Raw genomic sequence first — 21,395 nt, forward strand, 5'->3', positions numbered from 1 at the left:
TTTTCCTTCCCCTATGAATCTTTTTTTCCTAGTACCTTTTCCTCCTCCTCACCCTTTTTAAATTCTTACTATCTAATAAGAAAACAACAGAAGAAAATACATTTATCTACCTTTTTTTCTTATACTTAAAAGCCTTCACAAGGTTTATTTCCCAGGCTTGGGAGGAATTCCCCTCCTGTCTACCTAGACTCAATTCCCCTTCTCTCAAAAGCTTTCTTTGAATAATTGCCCTGGCTCCAAGATACTATTCCCTGCTTAAGTCCCTTCTCCATGACACTAAAAAGAGAAATTGGAGTTCCATGCAGTTAGTTCCTCTCATTTCTTCTATCTTTAACTCTTATCTGTATCTATATACCTGTGTGTCTGGTCTTATCATTGGATTAACAGCCTTTTGTAGTCAGGGCTCTCTCCACATTTACCCCATTGCTACCCTGGAAAAGATCACACACACAAGCACATTCGAATGGATCATACATGGCCAACTATCTCTGGAGTCTGTCTAGTTCGTCAGAACTAGAAAATCATTTCATTGAACCAAGAGAACATTGTACACAGCAACAACAAGATTATTCAATGATCAAATCTGACAGACATGACTCTTTTCAACAATGAGGTGACTCAAGCCAATTCCAATAGATTTGTGATGGAGAGAGCCATCTGCATCCAGAGAGAGGACTGTGGGGACTGAATGTGGATCAAAGCATAGTATTTTCACTTTTGTTGTTGTTTGCTTGCTCTTTGTTTTCTTTCTCACTTTTTCCCTTTTTGATTTGATTTTTCTTGTGCAGCATGATAAATGAAAATATATATAGAAGAATTGTACATGTTTAACATATATTGAATTGCTTACTGTCTAGGAGAGGGAGTGGGGGAAAGGAGGAAGAAAAATTTGGAATACAAGGTTTTGCAAGTGTGAATGTTAAAACTAACTTTGATATATATTTGATAATAAAAAGCTATTATTTAAAAAAAAAAGAAAACAAAATCACCACCACTATTTCCTAAGATTAGGGAAATTCCAAGAAAAAGAAAGAAAAGATCAAACTATAGGAGGCAAGAGATTGTAATTGGGTAGATGCTGTTTCTAATTGTCTATAGCCCATCTTCTTGAGTTGGGGATGACCAACAAGTAGACCAGTAGACCAGTAGAATAGTTTTTTTTTTTTTTTTTGTCATCTTTATTATATTTGCTCAACCTATCCACAAGCACTTGATATTTTTCCAGTTGCTTAGATCTGACTTTATTTGTAATTTTGCTTATATAGTTCCTGACTTTCCCTTGGCAAATAGATTCCCAAATATTTTATATTATTGACAGTTATTTTAAATGGAATTTCTCTTTGTATCTCTTGCTGTTGGATTTTGTTAGTAATGTATAACAATACTGATGACTTATGTGGATTTATTTTGTATCCTGCAACTTTGCTGAAGTTGTGGATTGCTTCTAATAGTTTTTTAGCTGATTCTCTAGGGTTCTCTAAGTATATCATCATATCATCTGCAAAGAGTGATAATTTGGTTTCCTCATTACCTATTCTTGTTCTTTCTTCTTGAGGCACAAGGTGGAGCACTGGGACTTAAAAGTCAGGAGTTCAAATCCTGCCTCAGACACTTCCTGTCTCAATGAACTTCTGTCAGTCTCCATTTCATCTGTAAAATGGAAATAATAATTGCACCTACTCCACAAGGTTGTTATGGTGAATCAAACATGATAACCTATGAAAAACATTTTGCAAACGTTAAATAACTATATTAATGCCAGTTGTCATTATACAATTATTTGGGCAAGTTCATATATATAATCATTAGTAAAAATTACTTCTCCCATCAAGACTCATTGTCTTCTCTTGAACTCTTCTTCAAGGTTCTGAACCCATGGGCTACAGGTTCAGTTATCATAAGATATTAGATGAACCCATATGTTCATTAAATACTATCATTTTATCATTAAGTATTTTCTCAATCAATAATGTGATTAATAATTTTTTACATTAAGAAGGAATGCTCATACCCCCAAAAATTAGACACTCCTCTGGAATCCCAATACCCACTAGGGGTTTCAGGTGGTTCTCATTATTTCCTTCTCTTATCCTCTATTCTAGGCATCTCTTTCTACATCCAGGTCAACACCTTGTCCTCAAATAGGTTGAGGACATTTTATTCTTTATTTTGAGCACATTCTTATTTCCTTCCCAAAAAAGGTTCACCTTCCTACTTATGCTTTATTAAGACTCACACTAAAACTAGCTTATATTAAATATTTGCTGCAATTAATTGACAAAAGGGTAAATCAATTAGTCCCTATGTTTTAGGTTGAATTTCCCAAAGTGTGTGTGTATATGTCTTAGAGTGACCATGTGGCATGATCCAAGAGAGTTAAGACACACCTCCATATCTTTTACCTAACCATGCAGTAGATACTAAATTCAAGGGCAGCTAGGTGGAGCCATGTGCATTGAAGACATCGTCATGAGTTCAAATCTAGCCTCTGACACATAATAGCTGTGTGATCCTGGCCAAGTCATTTAACCTTGTTTGCCTCAATTTCCTTATCTATAAAATAGCTGGGAGAAGAAAATGGCAAACCATTTCAATATCTTTGCCAAGAAAATCCCAAATGGGGTCACAAAGAACTGGACACAACTAAAAACAAAGGTGTACTAGGTTCAGTCTTAGGGACACTAACCTCTGGGGAGAAGAAGTTTCCTATTCTTATAGTCTTTGGTGCATTAAGTACTCTACCCCAGGAATGATTTTAATTATGGTAAATTAGGTTAGCGCTTACAAGTTTAGAAAAGTTTAAAAAAAAAAAAGGTACCCAACGTACAATACATTAGATTAGGATTGGTTATAGGATAAATTATTCCTACACAAACAAGAAAGGATAAACTTTTTAAATTACATGACACCATATTAAAAAAATACAATTCAATAACTTAGTTTATAACTGTTATTACAATCTTCTGGGAAGCTTCATCAAAACATAGAGCAGTTTGCAGGACTAATAATTAACACATTTTGCTTCAACTCAGTCATATCACTCCACTCAAAACTTGAATTTTTAAGTCAGTCCTTCTCACCGACCCCCAACAAGAGGTTTTTATGGATGCTGTTGTTGCTGGACACAAAGGCCTCTGGACCCTTCAAACTCAAACTTCTGAGCACAACAAGGTTGATGCTTAGTTATCTCCTGAGCAAAAGCTTCAACTGTAAAATGGGAATAATAATAGCACCTAGTTGTCATAAGGATCAAATTAGATAATATTTGTAGAGCTCTTAATGCATGACACATAGTAGGTGCTTAATAGACATTTCTCTCTATTATCCTTCAATTATAGATGAGAAAATAAAGTGACATGTCCAAGATCACACAACTAATCAGAAGTGGGATTCAAATTTGATTCCTTTGACACTAAACCTGGAACTCTTCTTTTCTAATTTGTACTTTTCCATTGTGTTCCTTGCTTATTTCTCCCCTGCCCAGCCATACCACAACTTCTTCATTTCCAATGGTACAAATTTCTTTGATTAGCTAGATGACTTTTGAAAGACCAAATCAAGTTGAGATATGTGTTTGCAAGGCCTGAATAACAAAAAGAAGTAGAGAGGTTTAGGTGAAAACCTTGGATTTGGGGAGAAAAAGAAGGCCATCAGAAGTCCTAGAGTTAGGAAATATCAAGAACACAGAAGACTTCCCAAACTCCCATTGAATTTCAACATTTGGTTGCTCATAAGATTACTAGATACTTGTCTCCTTAACATAATAAGGATAAATCAGATAGCTATGGTCTCTAGTACTCCTGAGCCCCCATCAGTATGCATGAGCAATTTGATATCACTTAGAGCTAACAAAATTAATTTTCTGAAAAGGTATAGCAAGAAGACTTAGTGCATAATATAACTCCTCAACCAAATATGTATTCTATCTTTGCACAAATAGGGTCCCTGAGCAGCATAAGTTCAAACTCACCAGTATAATGATAATGAAACAGAGGAAGAAAGGTTAATGGACTGACTTGGAGTACTCCCTTTCCCCAACAGAGCCAAGTATAGGTTCCAGCCCATGCTCACAGACGGGTCACAGTTTGGGTCCCAATTACTCAGAGTGAATGTAAATAGCAATTGTTTCTGTTTTGGCCAGAAATCCTGTGGGTCTTCCCCTCCCAAATGATTTTTTTTAAAAACCAGGTAAAAGAGGTCATTTTCTGTTTTGCTGCTTACCTAACCTTAGTCACTAAATGGGAATTGCCTCAGACAAACTGAGATCTGGAAAATTGAGCTCTTAGCTTAAAAAGTCCAAGGCCCCTGCATCTGGTGACACCTCCAATCATCCTGATCTGTACCTGGCCCCTGGAGGCAGATAGCTCTGGAGGAAAAAGTGAGGGAGGTGACCTTGCATAGCCCATCCTCACCTAAATCCAATTCATTTGCCTGTGATGCCCATGACAGTACAATACTGTCAATACAAGCAACAAGTACAATATAGCCCACACAACATCCTTCCATCAGTCTGCCAACAGATGGCCTACCACAGTCTAACAAGACTTACTCCTCAACATCAATCCCTTCTCCTTAGGTTCTATTCAATGCTCTGATCTCCAGGAGGGTCACTTACTTTCACCCAATTTCTACCTTCAGGGACAGTTTTAGTCCCTGAAGGCCAGAAAGGTTCTGAGCCCCAACATCCTGCATCAATCACTGTGAAGAGAAAGGGGTCAAGACAGTCATTCCTCATCTTGTGACTTATCCAAAATTACATAGTGCTCTCAAATTCCTCTTTAAATTATTTTGTATATATTTATCTAATTCCTCTTTTTATTACAATATACTGTCTCCATTTATAGAGCCTTAAATCCAATTAAATTCATCAATCAAGCATTTTAAAATTTCATACTACTTATATGACTTGAAAATACAAAAATAAAAAAAAAAATTTTAAAGATTTTTAAAATCCCTTGATCTTAAGGAATTTACATTCTATAGAGAGAAACAGCTTGTCCTCATATAAGTACCTAGAAAATATCCAGGTCATCTCTGATTCTTCCCTTCCCTTATGCCCAGTCCATGTACATTGTTTACTCAATAGCCATATCTTATCTACTTTCTCTCCTTGATGACTCTTTAATCAATTCCCTTCTTTTCATGTCCATACCATGATCTTAGTTCAGGCCTTCATTACTGCTCACTTGGACTATTGCAATCATATTTTAGGTAGTCTCCACATGTCTCCTCTCCCACTCCAGTCTACCTCATACCCAACAGTTGCCAAAGCAGTCTTTCTAACATACAGCTATGATCAAATTACTCTTCTGATCAAAATCTTTTCACATCTCTTCATCACCTTCAAAAAAAATCCAAATTTCATAGACTAGCATTCGAGGCCCCCCATAATCTGAATCCAATATATTATTGCAAGTTTATGCTTCCTCCACTACTTTTTGTTTATTTTTTTTTTTTCTGTTCAGGCAAATTGGGTTTCTTGTACCCAAAACCTGTCCTGAGTGTTTACCTTCATGTATTCTTCCTAGAATGCTTGTCCTTGCTCTACTTAATTCCTCACCATTCTTTAAATTCTCCTTCCAGGATATCTTCTCCACAAAGCCAAGCACCATGACAAGGACCCTTCCTTTCAATTCTCAAAACCCTTGGTTCCTGAATATCTTATTGCACTTTGTATTGTATTTAATTGTCTAGCTCATTTCACTTATTAGATTGTAAGCTCTTTGAGGGGAAGATTGTGACTTGAGCATAGTAAGTGTTTAATAAAATGTTCATTGATTTGAAATTTTGTATCCAATATTGTACCTAGCATAGAACCTTGAACATAGAAGGCATTTAGTAAAGATTTATATTTATATGGTGCTTTCCTCACCACAATACTATGAAAAGAAAGTTTGTTACTGCACTTTGTATAATTGTCTAACTCATTTCATTTATTAGACTGTAAGCTTTTCAATCTGGAACTATGACCAAAAAGTTATCAAACTGTGCATACCCTTTGATCCAGCCGTGCTACTACTTCCCAAAGAAATACTAAAGAAGGGAAAGGGACCTGTATGTGCCAAAATGTTTGTGGCAGCCCTGTTTGCAGTGGCTAGAAACTGGAAAATGAATGGATGCTGCCCATCAATTGGATAATGGCTGAATAAATTGTGGTATATGAATGTTATGGAATATTATTGTTCTGTAAGAAATGACTAGCAGAATGAATACAGAGAAGCTTGGAGAGCTAAGTGAAATGAACAGAACCAGGAGATCATTATATACTTCAACAATGATACTGGATGAGGATGTATTCTGATGGAAGTGGATTTCTTTGACAAAGAGAAGATCTAATTCAGTTCCAATTGATCAATGATGGACAGAATCAGCTACACCCAGAGAAAGAACACTGGGAAATGAGTGTAAACTGTTTGCATTTTTGCTTTTCTTCCCAGGTTATTTTTACCTTCTGAATCCAATTTTTCCTGTACAACAAGAGAACTGTTCGGTTCTGCACACATACATTGTATCTAGGAAATACTGTGACATATTTAACATGTATAAGACTGCCTGCCATCTAGGGGAGAAGGTGGAAGGAGAAAAGGGAAAAATTGGAACAGAAGTGAGCGCACAGGATAATGTCATAAAAAATTACCCAGGCATATGTAATGTCATTAAAAAAATTATAATTATTTAAAAATTTTTAAAAAACAGTCCCTCCCAAAAAAAGACTGTAAGCTTTTTGAGGGGAAGATTGTGACTTGAGCATAGTAAGTATTTAATAAAATGTTCATTGACTTGAAACTTTGTATCCAATATTGCACCTGGCATAAAACCTTCAACATAGAAGGCACTTAGTAAAGATTTCAAATCTTTTGCTAATAACAACTCATTTATATTTATATGGTGCTTTCCTCACCACAATACTGTGAGAGGAAGGTTTCTAAGTATAATTATTCTCATTTTTCAGATGAGGAAACTGAGTGAGCCTCAGAGAGGCTCAGAGAGGAATAGTTTAAGGTTATAAGGTTATATTCTAATAAGTGGCAAAGGGGCAGCCTGGTGGTGCCATAGTGCATAGAGTGCTGGCCCTAGGAAGGTGCCTCTTCCTGAGTTCAAATTCAGCCTCAGACACTAGCTTTGTGACCCTGGGCAAGTCACTTAATCCCATTTGCCTAAATTTCCTCATCTGTCTAGTGACCTGGCAAAGGAAATAACAAACCACTCCAGTACCTTTGCCAAGAAAACCCCAAATGGGGTCACAAAGAGTTGGACAACTGAAATGACTAAACAACAAAGCAGCAAAGTCCCTTGCTCTCTCCAGTGTTCTATGTCTCTCCCCTGGAAACAAACTGAGAGGAAACTAGCTTAAGCTATTGGATTTAAACTTGAGGATTTGAATTAGACATTCATTCAGTTCACTGCAGGGAGAGGACATTGAGAATAAAAAGATGGAAAAAGGATTGTTCCCTGCCTTCAAAGAATTTACAATCTATAAATAGAATGTGATATGAGCAATAGAGAAATGTAAAAAAAAAAAAAAAAGTAATCTAGAAAAATCTAGGGAAAGAAAGACACCTTTCAGCTGAAGAGACTCAAGGATTTAAGGAACAGGGAGCACCAAAGTGATCCAGGAAGGAAGAGAAGGATTTTAGTACAATCCAATCCAACTCCTCATTTTATAGATGAATAAACTGATTCCTGGGAAGGTGGTGATGGTTCAGCCCTAATGAAGTATCAGTGATAGGATTTGAACCCAGTTTCCCGACTCCCAAGCCAGAATACAATCCACTAAAATGCAATTCAACAAATTTATAATCTAATTGTTAATTGTGATATAGTACAACAGTCTATGGACTTAGAAACCTGGGTCCGTATTCCTTATCTGACAGTTACTAGCTTGTGTGACCTGGGTGAGGGGATTTCTACATCTATAAAATGAAGGTATTGAAAACAGTGCTTGTACTACCCACCCTGGAGAGCTAGATAAACTTTATTGTTGACTGTGAACCTTAAGGAGCTATATAAATATGAGTTATATTAAGTTTTCCCCAATGAAAGGATTGTTAGGTGCTGGAATGGGCAACTATATCTTCTTTCCTGAGGATCTTAATATTATACACATAGAAGAAAAACTGTGGCATTGGGGAAGTAGGATCTTGGGATTCATGGCAGGCAGCTGGTGGTTACTCTAGTGGATAGAGCAATGGGGCCAAAAAAGACTTGAGCTCAATAACAGCTTCAAATACCTTCTAGTAGTATGATCCTGAGCAAGTCACTAACCTCTGTTTTTTTCAACTGTAAAATGGGCCCCATAATAACACACTCCAGAGCTGTTGTAAAAATCAAATGAAATAATAATTGGAAAAAATTTGCACAGAATAATCTCCTTATAAATACATATGTCTTCCCCTTTGTTTCCTTTTATTGGATGATGGACTTCGAAGTGAAAGGAACCAAGGCATTATTGATCCTATCCTCTGCCTGCCTACAGAGATGTCCTAAGGTACCAGAAGTGGTATGTCAGTAGCAAAGGTGAGATTCAAATATCCATTGCCCCCACACTGCCTCCTTCTGTCCTAAGGAGAAAACAGTATCATTGCTATTTGTCTCTAATTTCTTCTGTGCTAAACTCCTACTCAGGAGCAGGACAAAAGGGGAGTAGGGCAGTACAATTTGGGAAAGAGAGGTATAAAGAGGGCCCCCATATGAAGGTAGTAAAAAAAAAAATATGATCGTATATTTACATTAGAGAGGAGGAACAGAGACAAGAAGGCAGCTAGATGATGCACTGGGATAGAGCACTGGGCTTGGGATCAGGAACACTCATTTTCAAGAGTTCAAATCTGGCCTCAGACACTTACTAACTGGGTGGCCCTGGGAAAGTCACTTAACCCTGTGTGCTTCAGTTTCCCGATCTGTAAAGTAAACTGGTGAAGGAAACGGCAAGCCACTACAGTATCTTTGCCAAGAAACTCGCAAATGGGGTCATGAAAAATCAAACATGACTGAACAACAACAATTGAGACAAGATCTTTGTATGAACTTCTGTGAAGGCAGGAGTTTTAATCAATATGGATCTGTTTCCTCTCCCTCATACCAATCCCCAATTTGGGTGGATGAGGAGCTAATCAGCCCCTAGACAGGAAAAGTAAGGAGACAGTACAGATCACACAAAAAGTCAAAAAAGGGAAGGGTGAACCTTCAATAGAAGATGTAGTGACAAGAATGGGAAGGGAGGAGCAACTTGACTTTTTGATTTATGATATGCTAGCAGTTCTGGACTGTCTTCCCCCCTGCCTCAAGCTGGGATTTTCCCAGATGCCCATCTGCTTGTGGTGGGGGTGGAAGTGGGGGAGGATCCTCCTGTCCTTGCATCTGGTCCCAAGTTCCCATCCCCCCCTCCCCATATAGCTCATTGCCTTCTGGGTAGAGGGTGGGGGGCTGGGGGAAATGCCAGGCCCCCAAATAATCACCAGGTAATGAAAAGAGCTGGCCCAGGGCTGAAGGGAACAGAGGAATACAGGGAGTTGGGGCCATAAATCTCCAAATGGTTGTGGGGGGTTGCTCCAGCACTGGCTGGAGCCCATCCAGGTGAAATCATATGAAATATCTGAACCTGGGGCAGGGGAGGGGGTGGGGAAGAAGAAGAGGAGGCAGGCAGAGAAATGTGTTAGGCAGAACAGGAAAAGAATCAAAACAGACAGAGAGAAAAAAAAACAGAAAAACAGTTTGGGGGGAAGGGAATGGGGGTGGGAAAAAATGATATAGGGAGAAAAATGAAAGCTTGGGAGAAAGAGACTGAGTAAAGGGAGAGATGAAAAGAAACAAGAATGGAGGAAAGAGAAATGGAGGTAAAAAGGTATGAACCAGAAAGCCTCAGAAACAGGGCCCACTGACAGTGAAAAAAACACCATCAGAGAGATGCACAGACATAAAGATTTGATGCTCTGAGAGACAGAAAGAGCCCACTGCAAGAGGGAAAAAGGGAGAGACCCAGAGTCATTGACAAGGGAAATCTAAGAAGACCGAAGGAGTTAGGGTTGGGAGGAAGGATAACAGGGAACGGATGGGGAGACAGACAGATAGATTGCCAGACTGACAGACAATGATGGTGGTGAAGGAAGCAGAGAACGAACAAAGAAAAACAGGGATGCAGAGAAGAGGGAGGAGGGAGTGAGACAAAGAGAAGAGGGAGAAGGAGGAAAGCATTGAGCAGGAGGAGGGAGCAGGGGGCCAAGGAGGGGGATATATATTTTCTTTATGATCCTCTTCAATCTTACTCGGCTGGCTGCTAAGCCGGCTCCCCTCTCAGGTGCCGCTCTGTGGTGGATGTGCCCAGAAAACCGATCGGTAGCAAAGCAGCAGCAGACAAGCCCTCTCCCAACCCTTACAGCTTGGGGAAATTTCAAAGTATTGGCAATATCCCCAGGGCAGACAAATTCCCACACTTCTTCTTGGACCCCCCCAGACCACCATCCACCCCATCCCTGAAATTCCAAGATTGCCATCCTCTACATGCCCCAACTAAAATGAGAAACACCTAGGATGATTCCCCCCACCATCTCCATCGCCAATTTATTTAGAATGAGTTCATGGAGGCCAGTACAGAAAGCTCATGGAGAGATAAAAAGCACTAAGAGAAAATAGGCAAAGAGAAAGGCAATCCGGAGAGAGACAAGAAAGGAGAAGGGAAAGAAAATGTAAGAATAGAGGAAAGAACACTTGGCAAAGGTAATGGATGTCAGGAAGAGCAGAAGAGAGGGAGGGGAAAGCTGGGAGTTTTTTCTCCATTTAGATATTCAGTGGCACACAAGGTTTTGAAAATGAAGATGAAAGTAAGCACTGATTGCTATTGAGTCACTTTCACCAAGAATTCCAAGGTCTCACCCAAGCTTTCCATCCTTTCTTGACTTAAGCTTTCTTGGCTATAGAATAAGGAATCTAGACTGAAATTCTACCACTCTGTGGTCTCTTAGAGCACACACACACACACACACACAGAGAGAGAGAGAGAGAGAGAGAGAGAGAGAGAGAGAGAGAGAGAGAGAGAGAAAGAGAGAGAGGTGTCTGGGTTTCATGAGAGCAGGTACTATCCTGGCTTCAGCCCAAATAATTCACCTTTATCTTCATGAGTGGATGTTAGGATATTAGGAAGAAATTGCCTTTTAGCTCAAGTCACCACAGAGAGGGTGGACTAAGACCCAAATTACCTTTATATTCCAATGGAAGACCTGGGGCAGATAGTGTCACAATGGATTAAATCCAAGACCTAAAATCAGCAAGATCCAAATTCAAATACAGCCTCAGAATCTTACAAGCTGTGTAATCCTGGGCAAGTCATGCAAGCTCTATCTCCCTCCAATTCCTTGTCTGTAAACTGGGGCTAATAACATCTCAGGGTTGAATGTGAGAATAAATGACATAATGTTTGTAATATAAAGTAAATAAAATAAAATGAGATATTTGTATATGATGCTAGATCTTTATGATTATTAAACACAGGCACTCCATGGTCCTGAATCTCAAAAAAAATGTCCTAGCACGACTGGACTTCGGGGCTACATTGTATGAGCTGGGATCAGTCCCATCACTGCTGGGTTTCCCTGCAGAAGCCGGATCTAAGGGCTGTTTAGTGATTAAGGCCATCCATATTTTCCTTTTCCATTTCCCAGCAGATGGTAGAAGATTTCATAGAAGTAGTGGAAAAAACAAAATTCTATTTGGCAGTAACTATGGAATAAGCCATTTTTTAAATGAAGACCAACATTTCAGCATCCTTAGCCCTAGGTCAGACAAACAAACCAGAATCCTGCCTGGTTTCCCAAGACAAGCCCCATCTTCCAACATTCTAGATTCAGTTAAGGACCCAAACCCACAATCATTTCTCAAAATACAGCCCCCCCCCCCCCCGGGGCCAGGGACGGACCTCCAAGCAATGCTGCAATACCAGAAGAAGCCACTAGGAAGTGATCTCTGACAGCTGCCCGAGAGATATTTCGGTTTATCGCAACGGAAGATAATCGATCAGAGTCACCCTGGCAACAGGGCAGCACCCGAGACAGACAGACAGGCCTGACCACATCAATAATGAAATCATCATTAAATGACTCCTCACTCTAATTAATAATCTAGGCCAATGGAGGACATAGCTAGCTTGATGGGAGGGGGCACCAGGGAAGGAGATGTCTCTGGTTTAAGAGAAAATTCCAATTGTATAGGGAGCTTCTTGACAATTAATCAATTAATCTAGTCACTCGGTAATTGGCTCCTTTGTCCTCCGTGCAACCCCCTCCCCCCTCATTCACATATACCTCCAGCTACCTCAGACTCTTTGGGAATAATAATATGACTACATAGCTTACATTTACAATGGGATTTTTTTTTTTTTCAGTTTACAAAAAATCACATAATAATTTTGGATGGCTAGACTTAAATTTTTCCTTTTCTCTCCCCTCTCCCTCCATTCTCCCCCTCACCACCTTCCCACCCTTGAGACATCTGGCTCCAGGACTCACACTTGTGAACGGGATGCTAAAGGGTCAGGATTTTTGCTTCCCTGTCCTTCTCCCTTTAACCTCCAGCACATGGATCTTAAGAGCTTCTTCCAGCTTATGGCCCTGGAGGTTCACCAACATCTGAGTCCTTTTCAAGTTGGATCCTTTAAAGCCCTTCACTGAACAAATTTATGAGCTGGCCCACAGCCCACCCACATCTGGACCAACAACTTACTAAGGAAACAGCCTAATATAATAGAGTGGGCATTGCTCTGAAAGTTGAGTTGACTAGTCCTGCTCCTGGTAATTATATATTCTTGAATACGACATTTCTCCTGTCAGGGCCTTAGCTTCCTCATCTGTAAAATGAAAATATTGGACTAGATGGTCTCTAAAGTCTCTTTCAACCTACGAATCCTGTTGTTATTTAAAAAGAAGAAAAGAAGAAGAATCCTATCATTCCTTCCACACTTAGGAATGTAGAGGGCTGAGGAGGCTCCATGTCTTGATCTTCTAGGTTCCACATGTCCTTACTGTCCTACAACTGTATTCCACAAAATCTGCCTTCCTTAAGGAGCTCAAGACAGAGAGATGGCAGAGAAGGAATAATAGAGGGGAGATCCAAGAGAACTCCAAGTCATCTGCCTGGTCATGCTCTGACTTGCCACCCACTCTGTTCTTTGCTCTCCCCCAGTCTCCAGCAGGAAATGAAAATGGTACAGGAAATTACATTTAAATCCCCTGGCTCTCAGCTCCCTTTTCTCCCTCAGCCAGAAAGGAGAGTAGGGGACAGACCAACCTCACACACCAAGCTCCCTCTGTTCATAATTAACGCACAGGTTGGGAGGGAGGGGATGAGGAGGAGGCAAACCCCCCCCCCCCAGGAAATAGTTAATAAGTCTACCTTCCAATCAGGAAGGGAAAGAGGTAGAGGGTAGAAGGGTCAAAGAACCAGTGAGTCTTGGAGAAACTGATGGAGGACAGAAAAGGGGGGAACGGGTGAGTCTATGGCATTCTGCATCCTCAAAGTTTTTGTTCTTTTTTTTAAGAGCTGCTTTATAACGCCATCTGTAGAGAGAAAAGAGATGAGCAGTCAAATTCTTGGGAGTAGGGGAAAGGGGTTGGGGTACCTGCTCCATCCCCCATAAGGAGACATTAAACTTTTCAGTTTATCTACCAATTTTATTACCTTATCACCATTGGGATTAGAACCAGTGGCTGGATCTTCTCCCCAACCTCACCCCTACACACACACACACACACACACACACACACATACACATACATTTTTCATCTATCTTAACTAGCTTCCCAGGAAGAGATCACAGTTTTCAGTCTGCAGTAATTGCCCCTGGGTTAGCTCTTATAAACCCTTCTCCCCCATATCTCCACAGCTTTGTACTACTTCCTTTGCAGCAAAAGAAACTTAAGTCAGCATTCAGAAAGGACTTTTGAACAAGAAAGTTTTTTCATTTGACATAGAGAGGACATACATTATCCTTTCCTGTTCCCCATTTCACTATTTTCCCCACTTCTTCCCCATTCTAACACATAAACCAAGCAGGGGAAAATAGGAATATTGGCTCTTATTTATAAAAGCATTTAAATTTATAGATTTTCTTCCCTTTAACAGCCCTGTGAGATAGCGCAAATAATAACAATTTTAGGGATGAAAAAAAAATTGAGGCCCAGAAAGACAGCCAAGTGGTGTAAAGAAGAAAGAAAAGAATTTGAAATTAGAAAGACCTGAGTTCTAATACTACCTCAGACATATCCTAACTCTAACACCCTGGGTCAATCATTTAATCTCTCAGTCTGTGTTCTCATCTATAAAATGGGGGTAATAATAGAATTGTTATGAGGCTCAAATAAAATAACATATTTTAGCACTTGCTAACTTTAAAGCACTATATAAATTCTAGTTTTATGAAGTGGCTTACTCATCATAAACATCAGACAGAATTTGAACCCAGATCTTATAAGTCCAAATTTAGAAAAACTTCTTTTCTATTTACTTCAGCTACTTGAAGTGCCACCTCCTATGGATGGGGGATACAGAAAGGAGATGGGAAAAAAAGGAAAAGGGAAGGGAACAAGCATTTATTAAATTCTTACTATTTGCCAGACACTATGCTTTTTACAAATGTGCTCTCGTTCTCAAGGTCACACAGTTACTAAGTGTCTGAGGCTGAATTTGAACTCAAGCTTTCCTAGTCAGGTCCGCTATTCACTGAGTCATCTTGCTGCCTCTATGGAGAAAATGACCGTCAGAATGTATAACTCAGTTTCCTGACCTAGAAAATTGAAGTGTTAGTGCTTTCCCTTTTATGATACAAAGAAATTATCTAAATCCATTCATTCAATAAATATTTATTAAGCACTTACTGCGTACCAGGCACTGTGTTAAATAGTGTGGTGATTTACCTTTCCAGGTTCAGAGAAATGGAAAACTAGAAGAAAGAGATATTATATAATACACAAAAAGAATAGAGTGAACACCGGTATCTGACACCCAAAGTGATACCCCACCAACCCATCTCCCTAAACTACTGTTCTCTTTCACTATCACAACATCAGGAGTTGTTTAGAATCCAATAAGGTAATGTGGGTGAAAAAGCGAATAGTGTATCTGAATCACAAACCCAAAGGCAGTGTGATACATTGGGCAGAACACTGAATTTAGAGTCAGAAGACCTGGCTTTAAGGCTTGTCATTATGATTAACTGACTGTGTGAGCAAGGTTAAGTCATTTCACTTCTCTGAATGTTACTTTATTCGAGGGATCCAAAAAGACAGGGTACTTCTACTGATGGAATATGGAGATGTGTGTATGTGTCAAGGAGGAAGTGGAGAATAAGGCACATGCCCAGAAAAGCAGAGGATTGAGTGTAAATGATTATAAAACAAATGGAATTACCAGAACTAGGATGTGTACATCAGGGAAGGAAGAGGGAACATCTGAGCAAGGGAAATCATAGTGTTCAGGTTCAGTGATGAGGCAGCACAAAGAGCCAGTGAGAGACAAGAAGACCCTTGTGTGACAACTTCCCAGGAGTAGGAAGTCCAATGGGGACTGTGAAGATGAGAAAGTGAGAAGGGCCAGACAGCATATAATAGGAAGAGTATTTCCTTACAAAATTATTTTAGGACCTTAATCCTAATTTCTCTGATAACACTTACTAGTTGGCCAAATGGTTTCCCCTTTCTGAGTCTTGCCTCATCTGCAAAATGGATGAAATAATAGAAACTTACCTGCCTAAAAGCAGAGGGAAGTGAACTCAAGAATCTCTGCATCCTTTCAGCTCTAGGTTTGTTGATTCAGTGAATAGGGGCTGAATTTGGGATTTTGAGCTGGAGACAGCTAGTAAGATGTTGAAGACTTCTTCCTACACTCACACAGTCCTCTCCCTTTCCACCTCTCCTGACCCCCAGAGGCCACTTTCCTACATTTCATGGTCTAAGCAGCTGTCTCCAGCCAGCCATGGCTCATTGGCCCATGAAATCCAGGCCCATTCATCCTCATATAGCAAAAAGATCCATCAGGGCCAGAGAAACCTGGCTAGTCTAAGCATCTCACCCACTTGTCTCAGGGCAGTAGTGTTGGCAGCCCATTTATTATAGCTAGAGCATGAGAATCATTTTTTGTAGTTTCTCAGCCTTGGGATAGCTAATGTTTATATTATACTTTAAGATTTGCAAGTACTTTATAAATATCAGCTCACTTTATGCTCACAACAACTCTGGGGGGTTATTTATTATCACTATTATCACTATATTATTTATTAGTATCATCCCTTTTTTACAAATGAGGAAACTGAGGCAAAGGGGATTAACTCAGAGTCTCAAAGCTAGGAAGATTAGATTCGAATTTAAACAAGTGCTTTTAATTTCTCAGTTTTGCTCTAAGGACAAGGGCCATTCATTCCTACTTCCCACCTAGCCTAGCCCTCTACACATATCCTTTTCCTTCACCTACTGTTAAGATTCACTCAGATTATTCCCCACTTCTTGGATGTATCTTTCCCTCCCTCCTCTCTGATCATCTCATGTCTTTTTCCCTCTTCCAGCAAAGCCTTCCTAATTAGCATTTCCTACAATGCTCTCCCCAGATAGCTTCCTCTTCTCAATTTGCTCCTCCCCAAATCCCTCTCCATCTCCCCAGCATTGATGTCTAGAACTCTATATGGTTGTTCCCATCTCTATCTATGCTTACTTGTGCAGCCTAGGAATATAACCCATTTTACCCAGCAGGACAGAGCCCATTTATTGTCTCCCTCTAGTCTTCTCTCAGTTTGAAAGATAGAATTGGGTGCTTTGGGGGCTTGGTTAGGGAGGGTAGAGGGTGGAAAAAGTCTGATTAACCAGCTCTGGCTTTGCCAGAGAAAGATGAGGTTCTAGGGGGGAAATATCTCAGGCAGAGGAACTGAATCTTAGACTCCAAGCTCATCTCATCCAGATGGGCCAGCAAAGCTCATCTTGTCCAGATTCCTGCCTCTAAAAAGAGTGAGGCTCAAATTGAATTGATTATAGCCTTTCTCAGCAGATTCCTCCCCTCTCAACCCTGCCACCTCACAAATTTGGGAAGTCATTCTTCATATCTATCATCAATTACTCCTGCTGCATTCCAGGCTGTTATTCTTGTATTATGCCCGAAGCCTTCCTCATTCCAGTCTAAGTGTTAGGATTAAAAAAGGAGAGCTTAGAATGATAGGGGGGAAAGGCTGGGGGGAAGGGGGAAGAAAAAGAGAGAGGGGAGGAGAGAACATAAGGTATCAGGAAAAAAAGAGAGGGGGGGGGGGATAGAGTGACATAGAGAGAGCATAGAGTCCCAAAGTGGGACTCATACTCTGTTAATTTACAATCTAGGCAAAATCAGGTAAGTCAATTTATCTTCCCATTTCCGTTACCTATTTGGCTAAATGAGAGTAGGACAGATGATCTCAGAGATTCCTTTCAGTTGTAAATCCTGTGATATCAGGGAACTAGATCTTCAAATCTACTTCTGCCTCAGGAGATAGGGACCTAATAATTCTTCATCTCTGTAGGTTGCTACTAGGAAGCTGCAGTGAGATTAGAGTAGACTAGATCCAAGATAAATAAATGGTCTGGACTATCAAAGGTTCAGAGGTACCACACCCAATGTCCAAGACCATAAGAGGATTCCTTGTGTTATGCCATTCAATTGTTTCATGAATCCAAACTTCTAACTCCCAAACCAATCCACCCTCTTCAACTACCTGAAAAATTCCAAGGTAAAAACATCTGATTTCTGGTGCCTCTTTAGACTCTGTTCACTCTGAGAAACTTGGGAGAAAGGGGTTCAGAGAAAGGTGGGGGGAGGGGAAGGAAGGAGAGGATGAGAAATATCAGACACCTAGTCACATAATCTCATAGAGTTGCAAAGAATGAGAAGTTTGGAAATTCCAAATGAAAATTGGAAGATCATCTGAAAAATGACCAAAAAATACTTTTCCATTTCCCAGATGTAGTCCTTCAGTTATGTACAAGGAGAGGCATTACTATAAGAGCAGCCCATTTCACTTTTTAGATAGCCTTAATTGTCAGAAAGTTTCCCCTTTATATTAAGCCTAAATCCCCAACTCGGTCATTTCTGCCCCTGTCTTTATAAAATGCCCTTGGAATACATGAAAACTCCTAGTACGCCTGCCCTTAGCCTTGTCTTTTCCAAGTAAACCATTCCCAGTTCTCCAAAGGATCCCTGTATGGCTGGTCTCCAGTCCTTACATTACCCTCCTAGCCCTGGCTGTGTGCCAACTCGATTGCAGAAGGAATTCTGCCAATTCAGTTCATAGTCGGAGAGTTAATGAAGTCAGTATAAAAAGCAGAAACCAGGAGTCTAAAGGAGGAGAAGTAGACAAGCAGGCAGGCAGACAGATAGACAGAAAGGTTATAAGTGGAGAAAAAAAGAGACAGAGAGAGACAGAGTCATGAGAGAGAGAGAGAGAGAGAGAGAGAGAGAGAGAGAGAGAGAGAGAGAGAGAGAGAGAGAGAGAAAAAAAAAAAAAAAAAAAAAAAAAAGGCTGAAATCTAGAGAGAGAAAATGGAGACTGAAAACAGTCCAGAGGAATGGAGGAAGAAGACATAAAAATACAGATGCTGTGAAGGAAAACAAAGAAAGGGGAAAAGGGTCAGAAGGGAGTGATACCTACCCAGAAAAATGGAAGTTGAGAGGAGGGAAATGTGGATTCAGAGGCAGAGGGAGAAAGGGCAATGGAGCTGTTAACGGAGAAAAGATAAAGACAAAAAAAAAAAAAAAAAAAAAAACATGAAGAGGGAGAAAGATCCTAAAGAAAAACTCAGAAGCAGAAAATTGCCCCTTCCCTCCCCAGCCCAAGAAGTGGGGGAAGGGGCTGGCGGGAGCCTTCATCCTAGGTTTATGGGCACTTGGATGGAGAAATCCAGACTGAGGACAAGGGGTGGGATGCTTTGTGGTGAGGGAGGGCGAGGGGGGTGAAAAGGCAAATGCCCCTGCCCGTGGTTGGGGGGCCCCAGGGAGGCAGCCCGGCACCGCGGCAGAAAACAGCCCGGAAACCGGGCCCCGTCTCCCCCACCGCAGCCCCCCACATGCCCAGTCCTCCGCTACGGCATGAAATTGGCTGAAGCCATAATGAGTCCTCGCCATGCTGAGGAGGCTGAAGGGCCGCCAGGGAGCCCTGCGCGCCTCGTTTAGCTTGTTTATTGTTCAGGCCTAATTAAAACGTTCCACAGCGCTGCCTTTACATCCGCCGCCGCCCTCCCCCCCACCCCAGCTAATGAATTCGCAGCCGCCGGGCGATTTCCGAAACTGCCGCGGGCTGGGCTGGAGGGGGGGCGGAGAGGGGGCTGAGGAAGAGGGTGGGGAGACCAGTCCCCCCCACCCTCAGCCAGAGGAGCAATTAGACAATCTGAACATCAGCTCTGTGCTCCGCGGCCCCAACCTCGGCAATAGTTTTATGGTGATTGAAGGCAGAGCAGGAGCAGCTCAGAGGAGGGGTGTGTGTAGTGGGGGGGCTGGGGGAGGATGGGAAGGGGGGCTTCCCTGGGCTCTGTGTGTGTGTGTGTGCAGGCCTGTGTATGGCCGCATGTCTGCATGTCAGCAAACATGTTTGCGTATGTGTACATATATATATACTTTGTGTCTGCATGTCCATGTATGTGAAAGCATGTTACTGTGTATCCCCCTGAGTCTGAGCGTACCTGAATGTGTATTGGGCAAGTATTGCCTGTATGAATAAAAATTGGCTGTGAGTGTCTGCACGTCTGTATGCAAGGATGCTCAGGGGAATAAGTGTAATTGCATACCTATATGTCTGGATGTGTGAATGTGTCTGCCCGTCCCAGGATTTGTGCCTCTCCCTGTGCACTGGGATCCCTCTGGATTCTGTGTTCCTGCCTGTGTGTGCTCTTATTTGCTGTTGTGTGCTGTGAGTAGCCCCCTTCCTTGCATTGACCTCAGGAGGAGCAGATAAGACTCCTGGAGAGGAGAGAGACAGATGCAGTAATGACTGAGCCAGGGAAAAATCTCCACCTTGCTATTGCAGGCACACAGACGGGCAGCAACCCTCCCATCTACTCAAACACACAGATATATTCATATTGTCCATCAATGCACATAGTCACACAAACGTAGAAGCTGAGAAATATTTACATGTGCTCACATAAAACAGGAAAGTTAAACATCCACATAAGAATATGTTCACAGATGTAAGGCAGAAGCAGCTAGGGGCAATTTTACAACTCTACCTAATCCACCACATACACATGCAGTCACCCTAGACACATACCCTGAAACAGGGGCACCCCCATATACAGACACTCCAACATATAGACACTGACATGCCCTGGTGTGAGTCAGCATGAACCTAAAAGGAGTTTTGACTACCTCTAATCTATCCAAATTCCTCAACTCAAGCTATCCTGATCCTCCCTTATTTCCTATTTCAGAACCTCCATACCAGAAGAGAGATAAAAGTTAGGGTCATTTCTTCAGGATCCCGGGGAAGAAAAAGACTCAAGAAAACAGAGATGAAAAAGGAAGAGAAGATGGAGAAAAGGATTGGGACAAAGGCAAGCAGAGAAGGTGAAGAGAAAACAAACAAAAAAGGAGGGGAGAGAGACAAGCAGACACAGAGGCAGAGAGGCTGAGATCATTAGGAATGACTTGCCTCCTCCAATCTCCCAAACTACATTTCATTTAGCCTTCTAAATGGCTCAAAACTAGCCTCCTCCAGGCAGCTCTCCTTAGCTGATGACTGAGATCCCTTCATGACATTACATCCCCTCTACCTTGACAGACATAATTTTTTCAGAAATAATTGTAGATAGTCATGTAGATAGCACTAAATGACTGTTGGTTTTAAATATCCTCAGGTTGTTTTACAAGCATATATGAGAGTATCTGTCCACTGTTTTCTGTAACCATAAGCTCCCCAAAAGCAAAGGACTAGTTTTTCTTCCTATTCCCTCTATTGCAGGTTATACAAAAGGAGGCACCCCAGTATCTTTTGTTGACTGATATATGAGCTTATAACTGCAGAGGCATAGCAGCTTCAAGAAAAAATAAAATAAAACAAACATGTTTTCAACTGAGCGCTGTCCTTCAGAGTTGTTACCTTGGAGGCCATACACTGATTCCAGTCACGAACCTTTGCTCAAAACAGGCTTGAACTACTCTTTGGAAAGTGACTTCAGAGTCTCATTTATGAGCCACCAGAGAAAATTAGTCTCCTTACTTTACAGCCATAGATTCTTTTCACCCCCATCTTGATCCCCTACCTTATTTAACCAGACTTGGCTCCAAACGACTTTTGCCTGTTTCCAAAAATCAAATCCTCTTCAAAGAAAACACTTTGCCATCAGTGAGGACGTGCCTCAGATTCTAAAGGCAATTCCCAAAAAGACTCTCAAGGTATTCAG

At 41.0% G+C, this 21,395-nt stretch overlaps 1 long non-coding RNA gene across 1 annotated transcript in view; it reads left to right on the forward strand.

Moving 5' to 3' along the window:
* LOC116419194 overlaps positions 1–21,063 on the forward strand; it is a 57,526-nt gene extending 36,463 nt beyond the window's left edge. The window contains exons 3-5 of the long non-coding RNA XR_004229440.1: positions 8,430–8,517; positions 20,424–20,559; positions 20,954–21,063. This is a non-coding gene — a long non-coding RNA (uncharacterized LOC116419194). The remainder of the gene's footprint in view (positions 1–8,429; positions 8,518–20,423; positions 20,560–20,953) is intronic.
* Positions 21,064–21,395: the final 332 nt, after the last annotated feature.

The sequence above is a fragment of the Sarcophilus harrisii genome, chromosome 5 (genome assembly GCF_902635505.1).
Source record: "Sarcophilus harrisii chromosome 5, mSarHar1.11, whole genome shotgun sequence".
Classification (NCBI taxonomy): Eukaryota; Metazoa; Chordata; class Mammalia; order Dasyuromorphia; family Dasyuridae; genus Sarcophilus; species Sarcophilus harrisii.